The 13,404-nt window shown below is 39.7% G+C and overlaps 1 pseudogene; it reads right to left on the bottom strand.

Moving 5' to 3' along the window:
• Window positions 1-3,813: 3,813 nt before the first annotated feature.
• LOC138398046 (DDRGK domain-containing protein 1 pseudogene) lies at window positions 3,814-4,388 on the bottom strand (annotated as a pseudogene).
• Window positions 4,389-13,404: the final 9,016 nt, after the last annotated feature.

Genomic DNA, 13,404 nt, shown 5'->3' with positions numbered 1-13,404 from the left:
TTGACATTTATTCTAAGGGTTGTATAGGCATTAGAGAATTTTAAGCAAAGAAATGATTCAGTCTTATTTAATGATACAGTGGTAGTTCTACATGTAAAAATGGTAAATAATATTGTTAGTTGTACATGGGAATAGATGGTAAAGAATAGTGTTTATTAATCATGAAGTATATATCTGAGGCAGTGAGAGGTGACATAACGTAAAACTTTATGGTGAGAAATGATACTGATGATTTACATTCACTTTGTAGAAAATGGTACTGGTGATTTGAGAAAGCAAAAGAGGAATAGTTATGGCTTTAAAAACTGAGATTGTTCTGATACCTAAGATATAGTCCCTCGTTCCTTCATTTACTGAATACTTCCTATCTAGGTACTAGGGATACAACAGTGAATAAATACATTCTCTGGAGAACCATAAGACAAGACTATGTGGTTTTGACATTTCATCTGTGACATACCCAAATAAAGTCAGGAACTTACTTTATCAATGAGATCCAATCATTAAACACTTTAGTTTCTTTTACTGGTGATCAAATTTTAACCCCATGTTACAGAAAAAAAAAAATATATAGTAGAAAGAACCCTTCAAACCATGGCTACATCATGGCAATAAAAATTCCTTTTAATTTGAATTTTAATTTGACTAGATTAATTACCATTTTTATGTTACTGAAGATTATTTCTGACAGCAGAGCATGGACTACATTACATTTCTTCTGGCAAAATGATGAGCCATGGTTGTAGTTTATCTGTTAATGTTTTATTCTCACTAAGGAGGCTGTAAAAATGATTTAAAATAAGAAAGAATCCTGCTGTCAGTTCCAGAATGAAAACCATGTGCTTCCTAAAAAGAAAATTTCTGAGGATTTTGCGTGTGCAAGTGTGGCCAGCTCAAAAGCCAGCAGCCAAATAATAAAACTAAAAGAAATATTTACAGATCCATTGCATGCAGCTCTGTTCTTTTGGTTTGTCAGAGAGTCCTACTTAACTTTCTCATTTCAGGGCTTTTGGCTCAATTCTGAATAAACAGTGCACATCCATGTGGGAGCAATGAGGAGGAACTGTAGCATCTGGTATGGTTTTAAAAATAACTTCCTACTTATGTAACTGAGATTTCACCAAAGATCAATGAGCTCTTTCAGGTCTGAGACCTAAGGTTGGATGGCATGAAATAGTTCCTTTGGAAGCTGTTGATTCATGTAGCACTGTTATTTTGAAAGAAAAACATTCCTACCCAAGAAGCAGATGTTAACAGACCACAGCCCTGGAGTCATAACTCTAGGTTATTGAGATCTGAGTTTGTGTTCTCAGCTTCATTTACAATCATTAAGAGCCTTTTACTTTTAATTACTTCTTTATTGATCTCACACCACACATTTCTTCTTGTCTGTACAAAATGTCAGCCTGAGTGGAGTGGGCAGATTTGCATTCACGCTCATGCCAGCCTGCTTGGTTGCAACACAAAATGGTGCTTATCAGTTCATTGTTTCTGGATGACAATGTTATTTATGATGTTGTATGTTTCTGAGATAAAAACCACTTTATTGCTTTAGAAGCTAAGCACTGCATTCCTTCTGAAATATGATCTTATAGAACTGTCTTTAGCTTTTCAGCTCTGGGGAGTTGTTGAAACCAGGACTTATTTGTGGCCCATCTGAAAGGATATTCTGGATTCTCTTTTAAACTTTCTTTGGAGGATGTTTTTCTTCCACGAAAAATGTGTCTGTAATTGTAGAGTACTTCCTGGAGAATTCTGAACTTTGACATTTTATAGTAGATGTCCCACCCTCTCTGATAAGTAAGAGCTTAATAAATAGTAGGTTATAAAGCCAGTGTATAATCACAAGTCCTATGTAATACTTTTAAAGGGATAGATAGAATTAAAAAGAGGGTGCCAGCACCATTTGGGGAATGGTAACACTTGAAGGTGCTGACTCGGGAAGGGGAGGGTGGGGGAGGAGGGACATATACCTACATGATGGGTGCAACGCGCACTACCTGGGGAACGGACACGCCTGGAGCTCTGACTTGGGGGGAAAGGCGGTACATGGGCAGCGTATGTAACCTGCAATTCTGTATCCCCCATAACAATAAGATGAAATAAAAAAAAAAAGGAAAAAGAAATAAAAACTAAAGATCTTTAAAAAAAAAAAAAAGAAAGACAACCTAGAATAAAAATCTGTACATATTCAATACAGAAAAAAAAAAAGAGGGTACCTATACTTATTTTTTTGACAAATCATAAGACATTTCTGTAACTTATGCCCTTTTCTTGTGTTCTAATTCTTTATTCTCAATGGCATGTGAACTTGATAATCTCATGAAATGAATCTGGGGTTCAGCGGATACTGAAATAACTGGAAGTGAAGTATATTTTAAAAGAAAAGCTTGTAAAGGTCTACCTGCACATATCATCAAAAAGGGGAAAATATAGGGAGGGAAAAACCAAAAAGAGGGAGAGCACGTGTTTTGAAGGCTGTAGTGATACCTAGCATATATTTATGGTCTGTCACTCTGTCATCTGGTCATTAGCAGTTGATTTAGCTGCTGTGGTTGTTTTTAATAATTCTTGTCTCTTTTGAGTTCTAGGAAAATAATTTGTGCATCCTAATTGGCCATCTTTGCCTTATTTCTTTGAATTATGCAAATTTTAGTCACTCTTATACCCAAAATAATCAAATTACTGTGCTAATAAAAGCAGACTGCATATGCTTGGGCCAGATACTCTATTATCATGTGCTAAAAGAAACACTGTTGCTTTTCTAAATCAGATTAAATGTAGTAAATAATTTTTCATGGAAAAGGAAATAGGCCCTGTCGCATTTTAGAGAAGCATTATGCAATGTGGAAAAGAATGGAGCAAGCAGTAAAAACATAGATTTAATGAAATACAGATTGGGGTAAACTTGGGAAACTTCTTTTGCTTCTTTTAGTTAAGTATATTAACTAAATATATATATGTAGGGTGTCCCAAAAGTCACCATGCATAAGGAAAATTGGAAATTGTAGCTAAATGTACCCTTATTTACAAAATATTCATTACAAAATTTAAAGAAATTTTTCTTTTGTATGGAGACTTTTGGGGCATCCTGTATATATATATACACACAAATATACATATATATATTTCAATAAACATCAAATAATATTAATTTACTTTTTGCTTATTTATTGTACCCCAAATGTGTGCCCAGAACTTTTGCTGGGGGAGCACAGACATAGTTAAAACTCACCCTTGATGCTTTAACTTTTAAGCCAGTATCCAAATTTACATGTTTTCCAGGTGACTGGTTGTACAAAATATTGTTTGATTTGGCAGATTCTCTCTACATTTTCTTAGAACCTTGCTAAAAGCAAAATGATAGGATATATGTGCTAGTCATCTATGAGGCTGATTATGAGGCTATTTTAATGGAAAGTAAATACCAGGAAATGACTGGCAATAACCTTGTCATTAAATTGTCTGTGAGAACTGAAATTTTCCATGCCGACCCAATCCCAAACAGGCTCGAAAAGCTCAGCGTGAGGCAGAGGAGGCTGAATGAATGATTGTGTGGTAAGAATGGGACTTCCACTAGCTTCCAAGGGACCCTCTCTGCCTCTCAGATATATTCTGAGGCCTAAATTTCACCTGCTTATCTGGGATACCAGGCCTTCTGCCACACCAAGCTCAGCAGTGCTCACAGGCCTGTAATCTACAACTGCCTGGCCACACTCCATGACTGCCCCAGGAAGGTGGGGGGTGGGGGGCATGAAGATATGTGGCCAGGTAGGCCGCAGCAGCTCTGAGTCCAAGAGGGAAGGGCTGGGGTCAGGCTGGGGCCTGAGCAGGGGGCTCCCGGCCCCAGGCAATGAGGGAGTTGCTGGCCTGGGCAAGTTCGGCGATGGGCACCCGGCCCCACTGTCGGATGAAGTTGGCCACAGCAGCCAGTTCCTCTGGGGTTGAACTTGCTCTGGTCGTCAATCACACCTGTTAGAGTCCCCTCCACAGTTTATGGTGTCCTGAGTCCTCAGGTCCACCTGGGAAGCCAGATCTTCTAAGAGCACAACCTTGGACTGCCTCACATAGTTGATGAACTCTGTCAGGAAGCTGTGGGACTGCTCTTCCATCATGGTCTTGCCCACGCCCTCCTCCTCCACCACGAAGGCCTCCTTCAGCTTCATGTACTCCTCGTGCTCCCACTGGGCCTGCTCCTCCCAGGCCTTCCTCTCCTCCTCCTCCTTCTACTCTGCCTCACGCTGGGACTCCAGGCGTTTCCGCTCCTCGAGTTCAGCCTCCCTCTGTGATCGTCTAATGCCTGTTCTCAAGGCAACTCTCCAAACATTCCAAATTAATATTCTACATTTCTGATGTATGCAAGACCACCTGGGTAATTTTGAATGCATTGCTCCCACTTTGTGCTTTTAAGAAATAAAAATGTAAGAGACACAGTGAGTTCTTTCTTTGCACCTTGTTGTTTTTATGTTTTCTCTTTCTGTTGAGAATTTGCCATCCTAGCAAATAAAATGCAATGCAGTTTTCAAGTCAAACCAAACCCACCATATTCACATGTGGCAATTCCTTTCTGAATATGCCTTCTCTCCTTTGCTTTGTGACAGGATGCTCTGGTTGTGTCAGTGCTGACACTCATCAATACTATTTGTATGTGGTTTGACAAACTCTATTTCCTTAGTTTCTATCCCAGAGGTAATTTTTGTTTTGTTTTTCTTTGTGCTCGGAGCAGGCAAACACTTCTTAGCTGTCATGTAATCCTTAGGGATGCGATTGGGCTCTTGGGAGAAATATTTCTTTATGCAAAAGAAATGATCTGTCAGGTTAGGCTAGACTCAGCAGCAAGCCCTAGTGGTGTTTGACCCATCACATCAAGAAGCTTAGCAGCACCTGTATGCATTGGGAAGGTAAAAGAAGGGGATGTGAAATAATTATATTACTGGGGTCTCCAGCCCCTCTTTTCTTGTGCTAAAAAAGACACTAGATGAGGAGCCCTAGGAGTAACAGTAAAGTCGTGTCTCCAACATCAGCAAGAATGAGAATCACCAGGAAAGCTTGTTACACCAGAATCCTGACATCCTGATTCAATAAGGGTAGAGTGTGGCCAGAGAATTTGAATTTTAATAAGCTCCCAGGTCATGCTGATGGTGCAGAGCTATGGCCCACTCCTTGAATACTTTTGCTCTAAAGCAGTGACTCTCAAATTTTAGGAAGCATCAGGATCAACCAGGGCTTGTTAAAACACAGATTGCTGGGCTCCATGCCCAGGGATTAAGACACGGCAAGTCTGGTTTTGGGCTCAATAATTTGTATTCCTAACAAGTTCCCAGGTCATGCTGATGCTGCTGGTCCCCAAGCCACATTTTGAGAACCACTGCTCTAACACAGGGAGGTACAATGTGGGTCATCAACACCACGTGGGAGGTCCATGGAGTTTCTCATTAGGGACTTTGCAATATAGTCAGCCTGGAGACAGACTGAGGTGGTGAGGTGCTCTAAGCAGTAGCAGTGACATTAGGTTAAGTATCATTAGGGGCTGGGCATGATGGCTCATGCCTATAATCCTAGCACTCTGGGAGTCCAAGGTGGGAGGATCCTTAGAGGTCGGAAGTTCGAGACTAGCCTGAGCAAGAGCGATACCCTGTCTCTACTAAAAATAGAAAGAAATTAGCTGGAAAACTAAAAGTATATAGAAAAAATTAGCCAGGCATGGTGGCACATGCCTGTAGTCCCAGCTACTCGGGAGGCTGAGGCAGGAGGATTGCTTGAGCCCAGGAGTTTGAGGTTGCGGTGAGCTAGGCTGCGGGCAACAGAGTGAGACTCTGCCTCAAAAAAGAAAAAAAGAAAGACAGAAAAGGATTATTAGGGATGTTTCCTTTTGTTCAAACAAAATTTTATTTGCATCTCAAAGAACAGGATGACTATACCTGACACTTGGCTCATAAAATTTAGAAATGCAGTATTCCAGGTGTGACTCTGAGCATATGTAAGATAGTCTCCCTACTGGGAACTCCCAGAAAGGCATAAAAGGTAAAAGACTAAGGGAGATGTTCTTTTCCCCGGTGTGGGTGATTAAATGGATAGACTGGAGGACAAACTCTCACTTTACTTAGGCCCTATGAATAAAGGACAGTAAAGAGGGCAGTTGGATGCAATATCTTAATCAGAAAATAGTTACACTTAATACACCTGAAAAGTACCCCATTTTTCTTATTTTTTGATTGGAATAATTGTCTTTACCTCTTTTTACCAAAATATCGAGACAAGTATTTTCAGCATCTCAGGACAGTTATTCTCAGAACACTTAGAAGTAAATCTCTTAGAAGGAATCTATTCACATCAGTTCAGTTCAATCTCAGAAATGAGTGTCCTCAGGGAACTCCACACCCAAATCCTCCGCTGGAGAAAAACTTCTTTCTGTGGCAGGAACAGTCTAAAATGGAGGCTGAGAGTCAGCCCATCTTGGGGTCGTTTGATCAGAATCACATGGTGAGAAACTCCACATATCTTCCTGATGTTCTGAATGGCCGTAGGTGAGAGTCTCTCTTTCTTCCCAATTCCTTTTTCCTCCCACACTGACAGTTCTGGCAACCTTGCAGATGAGAATATGCTGGATTCCTTAGGGATGCTGGGGCAGGGAAAAGGTAATTAAATGCTGACTTTGAGTCTGGTGCAGTAAGATTCCATTCATAGATTTTATTCACTGAGAGTTGTCATCAAGTCAGACTCTCTCTTTCCTGTAAGCCATGTATTTTGCTCTTGTGGGAAACTTGAGCAACAGTTAAAAGGTTGAGCACAAATTGCTTCTCTTTGCTGGAAATAACTCAAGGTGTGTATATGCCTTATCCATGGTGGATATGGCGGGCCATCTTCCCATACATGAAGAACACATTTATCATCAATATCTTATAGAGGGAGACATAATTACAACTCAATCCCTTCTGCAAAAATTCTTTAGGATACAGAGAGGGCGTGCCGACTATAGCTTAAATATATGTGCTTGGAATCAATGATTAAAATTCTTTTCTAAAATTTGGCCTTTTCCTGCTAAATCAAGATTTGAAATTTGGGAACTGAAGAATTACTATCCTGTTTCCTAAATAATGTCCAGAAAATAATCAGTTGAATCAAGTGTATCACTGCTAAAATGATGACAATCCTGCCCTTTGGAAGATAATACATTTGAAAAACATCATATTGAATTTCTTTTTAATGATTAAAAATGAAGAATATGAATTAAGATAAATATCAAGAATTAAACAGTGAAAAGAAGATAGAGCAATATCAAATAAAACTAATATGATTTGCATTTAAATACAGTTCAGCTCAGTTCAACATTTATTGAAGATATAGCATATTCTGGGTACTAGTGATACAAAGATGAATAAAACATTGAACCTGCTATCAGTTGATCCCATTTAAGAAGTGGGGAGAATTGATATAACCAAGTAACACATGCAGAACTAGAAGGTAGACTGTGGTAGCAGACATTGGAGCTTTGGAGCTAGACAGGCCTTGATTACAATCCTGGCTCTTGCTCTAATTCTGTGCCTTTAGGTAAGCTACTTTACTCATCCTTAATTACCTTTGTTTTATCATTTCTGGCACAAAGTACACAATTAATAAATAAAAACTAATGATAATAATAAAGATAGGTATAAGGTACAGAAGTAATACAGCGGAGAGAATGATTTGGGGAGATTGATCTAGGAAGGCTTCCAAGAGGAGGTTTTCCAAAGGGTTTTGATACAGGAATAGGTATTTGCCAGGTAGACAATATTTATAAAAGGACTCCAGGTGGAGAAAACAGCACTTTCAAAAGCAAAGGAAGCAGGAGCTCTAGAAGCTGGTAGGAGTTTAGTATTGCTGCTGCATCCACTGTTTGTTGAAGCTGTTTGAGATGAGGCTGGAGAAGAGGCCAGGGCCAGTGCCTTAGGGACCTGTGCGCTGGGGAGTTTGGACTTGATCCTTGAGGCGAGAGATCGAAGATACACTTTCTCCTAATGAGCTTCTCTTTCAGCTTTGCTTTATTTTCATTTATATCATCCAAGGTTTAAAAATGAGGATATTTCACTTGAACCCCCAGATTTTTGGCTTCTCTTGAAAATTTGCCACAAAGGATCTGCATTTTCTCATGGCAGCTATTGATTGGAGCTAAGCAGTGGCTGCCCCTTCGGGGGTCACGTGCTCTCCTCATGGGCACTGGGGCAATTTGGAGGGTGTTAAGTAGGTTGGTCATGTGGCGAGATATGTCATAGGACTGTCCTTATCCCTCCCTTCGGCAGCTGAGGGACAAGAAGCCAGGAGTTGAGAAGAGGTGCCTGGATAGGACACCTTCCAAGGCTACGTTAATGGAAGTATTTGTAATGTTACTCAGGTGACAGATACTTTTATTTTTAAAGTAAAATAAAGTTAATCATCACAAGAGGGAATATGAGTCTTATATATAGACTTGTTGACTGTTATTGGCTGGAGATTAACCCTTGCAGGATAAGAGCTCTGATTTTTTTTAAAAGATACCTCTATTTTTCCATTCTTGGGATACTTCACTTAGTAGAATGGGTTCCACATGTATTTGCCACCAAATTGGTTTCACTGATCATCACCTAAGAGCACATTTAGGAATAACATTAATTGGGTGTCGGGCAGATGTGGGGGGAGGGGATGGGTGTATACACACATCATGAGTGTGACGCGCACTGTCTAGGGGATGGACACGCTTGAAGCTCTGACTCTGGGGTGGGGGACGAGGGCAATGTACGTAACCTAAACTTTTGTACCCCCATAATATGCTGAAATAAAAAATAAATAAATAAATGGGAAAAAAATAAAAGTGTGTTCCATGGGACAACAAAAAAAAAGACACCTCTAAAAAGAAATGGAAAAACAAAATTAAGCTGCAGTACCAAGTGGACAATCAACCCCAATGTCCTTTTCTCCTCACCTTTTCAGAACTGGAAATTCCCTTTCTCCACTGAATCAGCAGTAGAAGTGCATAGGGAGAGAATGGCTGTGCCTGATTCACAACCCTAGACCAGCAACCCTCAGCATATAACTGGGAGATCATAAAGCTTTCCAAGACCCAATAAGAGGCCAAAGGCCTGAAAATTGCTGGGGGAAGGTCCATTATCTAAGAAGGAGGAAGAAGAAGAAGTAAAAGCTCAAAGCACAGAGAAGGCAAGAAGAGGGTAGCATGAGGAGAAGGAGGGAGGGGTCCATGGGAAGATTCTGCCATTGGAGGCAACATCCATGTGGACACATGACAAGGGTCTAGGAAGTGACCCCTAGTGATGGCCTATAAGATGGGGGTTAGATAAAATGAGGGATGCAAAGCCATCCAAAGCCCACCCTAACCTCTCCCCACCACTCCATACAATTTTGATTTTATCATCTGAACCTCAAGTAAAGACCTATTTGGATATTCTTTGAGCTCCGATACATTTGGGTTCATTAGCCAGAACAAAAGGGAAAACACTATCACCCCATCCCTGAATGGCAGGCATGCACGTACACTTTTACTATGAGAGCCTGGGCAGCAAAGGGAGCCATTTCTGGAATTCACACATTCAGAGAAGGCAGAGTGTTTCCTTGGCCATCTTTTCTCCTCTCCAAAAGAGCACTACACATTGCTCCCTCCATGAGCGTAAGAGAAGGTATCTGGGTTACAGATAGATATATCACCAGCTGCAGAGCACAGGGTAGGGTGAATTGGGATGTGCATGTACAAGACTAGGGACAAGGAGAACAGCTAGAAGAATTATAAAATAATGAGGGAAAACAGGAGGGCCTGAACTTAAGCTTAGGAGTATGGGTAGAACAGAGATGATGCCATGATATTTCATGTCTCTATAGCTTCACATGTTCCTCTTCCTCTACCTGTGCTGTATTACTCTCATTCCCTGTCCATTCTCAGTCTGTGCCACCTCCATTGTGAAGGTATCCTTCAGCAGGAAGATTCTGATATTTCTTCTTTTCTGTACACTTTCTACCTTACAAATAATTTTAACAAAGAGGTGTTTTCTGGAACCCTGTCTGCCTGCTCACCAGTGTATAAATTCCTTACGTCTAAGGTACAGTATCTCAGAGAACTGCAATCACCTGCATAAGTATGGCATGGTTATTAGCAGTAAGAACAGAGACCACCCGTGACAACATGTGTTAGTATTTTGTTCCAGGAAACATTTGCCCAAGAACGATAAAAGAGTAAACCAATAAATAGTTGCAATATTTGCATCAGGTAATTTCTGCAAATCAAGTTATCTGAGATAATAATCTGCTCAGGTAGACAAATAGCTCACTTATCAAACAACAGTTTACTTATTAAGACTCTCATCTCATTATGATGACCAATCCTAAACTAGTATGTCATGACCATTGCTTGATTCCAATTCATTTTCTGCTTGGAAGGACCTTTCTTAACTATCTGAGCCAGACCCCCAAATCCTACAAATACTCTTTTTTCTATGACACTGCCAAGTCTATTAAGGTGGTTTTCTCTCTTACTGCAGTGGGGGGAGGTTATCTGGTTTTGATATCTGAAGGTATTCAACCTCTTTCCAATCAAATTCAGCTTTGCACATAGAAGTGCTTAATAAATATTTCCTGAAAGAGGTATTAAAGAGAGAAAATTGACATGACATGGTGTTTTGATTGAATGTGGGCAGGTGGAGAGAGAGTCAAGGATGCTTCCAAAGTACTGTTAACTTGTGTCATCACTTAAGATGGCAAAAAACAAAAAAGCATATTTTCAGTGAGAAGACAGTGATTTCAATTCTACATATGCTGAGTTTGAGATTCTTGGGATGTGGAAACAGAGATGTTCAATTCTATGCTCAGTGATAGAAGGCCCCAGATATAAAATTTGTGGGGAAGGTTGGGAACTTGTTTTCTTAATTAGTGGTTTCCAAAGCATGATTTTCAGGCCAGTAGCATCAGTACTACCTGTGCACTTGTTTGGAAATGCAAATTTTGGGGTCCAGGCCAGACCCACTGAATTGAAAATTCTGGAATAGGGTTCAGATCTCAGTGTTTCAACAAGCTCTCCAGGTGATCCGATGCACCACAAAGTTCGAGAACCATTACCTTAGAAATTAATCAGAACTACCAAGCTCTAAGGCGAGAGACTTGATGTTAACCTAAACTGCTGGTAATAAACGTGTGCAGGTATGCTAAAACCGTGTTCTTTGCAGAGGCGGGTCCTCCCTAACTTGAGGCCCAGAGAGGCTATATAGCAAAGCCATTGAACCTTTTACTCACTGCGTTTGAATGCTGGCTGTACCACTTTCTACTCATGTGCTTTAGGGAGTAAATTGCTTAACCTTTCTGAGCCTTGGTTCCTCATCTGTAGAATGGGAATACTAATAGTACCCACCTCACTGAGTTCTTGTGATGATTGACTGAGCTAATATATTGTGAATTGCTTAGAGCTGTCATAAGTTTGCTGCTTTTAAAGTCTTTACTTATTTGAAAAATCACTTTCCCCTTTGACCTGCCCAACTATGTATTAATGTTTCTTGTTTTCGCAAGTTTACCTGAAACCTCTCACTTGTCAAAAGCCTCTACTGCTTAGCCATAGTGTTAATTATATTACATTTCTTGGCTCACAGAAGGGATTTAATAAATACATTAGTTGAGTGAATGAACACTCCAGTCCTCATTTCTTTATTTCTTCTCTGCATTTTATAGCTATTATTATCAGCACCTCTTATTTTGACACTATACTTTGTATTTATTCCCTATTCCCTAATCATATTATAAGCTCTTGGAGAGGAAGTATTGTGCCTTACTTATCTTGTCCACCTACACAGCACCTGGCAGTGTTGACTATATAAAAGGAATTCAATAATAGTTTGTGCAAAATAAAGAACTTTTTTTTGGTCATGAATCCATTTGCCCTACTAAGTTTTTGCAATTTATTATTTTCCCCACATCACATCAATTTCAAAATCTTAAACCTCTACCACTTTCTTCCAAGGGTCAGAAGATGAAAAGAACAGGCATTCTTTCCTATTTCTGATGTCAGCCAGTATAATGGCTCTTATTAGTTTGAGCTTCCGTGTCAACCTCATAAATTCAGTCTAATATTCCTGAAATTATTTCTTGAGCCAAAGCTAGGGTATTATGTCTGACCTGTTACTCTTAAGCCAGAATAATGGTATGCTGTCTCTATCGCTCTAGAAATACACCTTTAACAGCTCAGACATGCTGTTGCTTATCCTCTGTGTAGCCCTATTTTACCAGCAGCTTCCTTCAGCATTCCTTTGACCTTTCCAGTAAGCTCACTGCTTTGTGTAGCACTGAGTTGAAATTCTGCTGGCATAGAGGAATTTCAGTGCCTGAAGATCTCAGTGAAGGGTTCCTTCTTATATAGTGATGAAGCTCCTTTAAACATATGGAAAATTAGTGTAATGTGTCTTATGAAAGAAAGCAAACTTTGAAGCCAAATAAATCTAACACTCCATTACTAGTTTGCTTTGTGGCCTGTAGTAAGCCACTCGACACATCTGAGCCTCTATTTACTCATCTATAAACAGGAACATGAATATTCATCTTATAGTATTATGTGAGGAAATTAAATAAGACAAGTTATGTATAGTACCCAGCACATGGAAGGCATTCAGTAAATGATGGCTATTACTACAAAACAAAGGAAAGGAGTGAAGTACTATAACTCTCAAAAACACAGGCCATGATACAGGTCATACATTGTCATTATCTATAAAATGTGATCCCTGGTATTGTGGATATAAGTTCTATACTGAAATTCTATTTAAAATCTGTTCAAGGGTGGCTCTATTCAATCTAAAATTTACTTCACTTTAGATAATTGATCTTCATATAAGATCTTTTAATTAATTACATAACTGAAAGATTTCTCCCGTACAGCGGGAACCTATCACTTCTGGCGAAGAACCTTCTACTCTGAGAGGTTGTTCACCATTCACATGTGACTTGGTAAACCAGGAAATATCCTACCCCCTCGGCAAAGGCTGGCTACAGCCTTATTATTCACTAAACACATCTCAGTACCTCCTCTGGGAAACCTCGAATGTCCTTTCTCTAGGATCTGTTAGGAATAGTTGTTCTCCCCTAGGGCTCTTTGAATTGTTCTCCCATAAAACTCTAGAGAAGACAGTGAGAAACTGGAAAATTCAATGACAAGTTTCATATTTTTCTGCTGAAAGATATGTGCGTTCAAGAGGAAAACAGAAACGTCTTTCTGGATAGGCAAGATCCAGGCAGTCTGGATGGCAGAGAGAGCTCTGAAGGGCTGTTTGGAGGTGAGAATATAGGGTAATGCAACATGTCATATGTTTTGTGTTTATTTTTCTACAAAGTACATAGAAAAACATTTTGGGTTGATATTCTGAACCCAGTTGTATGTACCACTGACTCACATATGAGAATAGC

The sequence above is a fragment of the Eulemur rufifrons genome, chromosome 17 (assembly GCF_041146395.1).
Source record: "Eulemur rufifrons isolate Redbay chromosome 17, OSU_ERuf_1, whole genome shotgun sequence".
NCBI lineage: Eukaryota > Metazoa > Chordata > Mammalia > Primates > Lemuridae > Eulemur > Eulemur rufifrons.
The sequence above is the reverse complement of the archived record's forward strand: the minus strand, read 5'-3'. Positions and strand labels throughout refer to the sequence as shown.